A 1115-nucleotide genomic window follows, 5' to 3' on the forward strand; every position below is an offset into this window, starting at 1 on the left:
GCCCTTTAATAATATTTTATTCCCCAAAATTATACCTTAAGTTACCATAAAATGACACTTTCCCAGTTCAAAACAAGGCTCGTTTCGGTACACCTCTCGAGAATAGCATCTAGGTGTGCAAGACAATTATCAAAATTACTACCAAAAATATAAAAACCATTGATAAATACCTGAATAGACGATTCAATCATATCAAAAAATATAGACATCATACACCTTTGAAAATTAGTGCGAGTGTTGCATAAACCAAATGGCATCTTGTGGTAAGAAAACACTCTGAAAGGGCAAGTGAAAGCAGTTCTCTCCTGATCTGTTAGATCCACTATGATTTGGTTATTCCTTGAGTATCCATCCAGAATATAATAATATGCCTGAACTATCAATCTCTCTAACATCTGATCCATATAAGGTAGTGGAAAATTATCTTTGCTAGTTGCTTGGTTGAATCTCCTATAATCAATGCACATCCGCCAACCAGTCACTGTTCGAGTTGGTATTGACTTGTTATTTTCATTAAGAACTATTGTTATACTTCATTTTTTAGTTACTACATGCATGTGACTTACCCAAGAAGTGTTTGAGATAGGATAGATCATACTTACTTCATGTAGTTCTAGGACCTCTTCTCTTACCACTTTTTTCATGGTGAGGTTCAATCTTCTTTGTGGTTGAACTACCAGATTGAATTCCTCTTCTAATTTGATCTTGTGTGTATAGTAGGATGAGCTAATACCTTTAAGATCGGTTACACTCTAACCAAGTGCTTTATCGCTATCTCTTAAAACTCGTAATAACTTTTCTATTTCTAGAGTTTACAATGAGCTACTAATGATGGTTGGCTGTAGCGGTTTCTCATTAAAAAAGACATACTTTAGATGTTTCGGTAAATCTTTTAACTTAGGATCTTTTGGCATTATTGGTTGACTTTGTTGTTCATTACCACTTATATCTTCAATTTTTCTCGTTGCATGATCAACATGTGTTTCCTAAAGTTGGAGTAAAAATTCTTCATATTAGATGCATCTTGAACCTGTTCAATTGAATTAATAATAACACGACCCATCAGTGGTGAAAGTGTTTCTTCCGCATTTACATCTTAAACAACTTATTCCATT

The sequence above is a fragment of the Lathyrus oleraceus genome, chromosome 5 (assembly GCF_024323335.1).
Source record: "Lathyrus oleraceus cultivar Zhongwan6 chromosome 5, CAAS_Psat_ZW6_1.0, whole genome shotgun sequence".
NCBI lineage: Eukaryota > Viridiplantae > Streptophyta > Magnoliopsida > Fabales > Fabaceae > Lathyrus > Lathyrus oleraceus.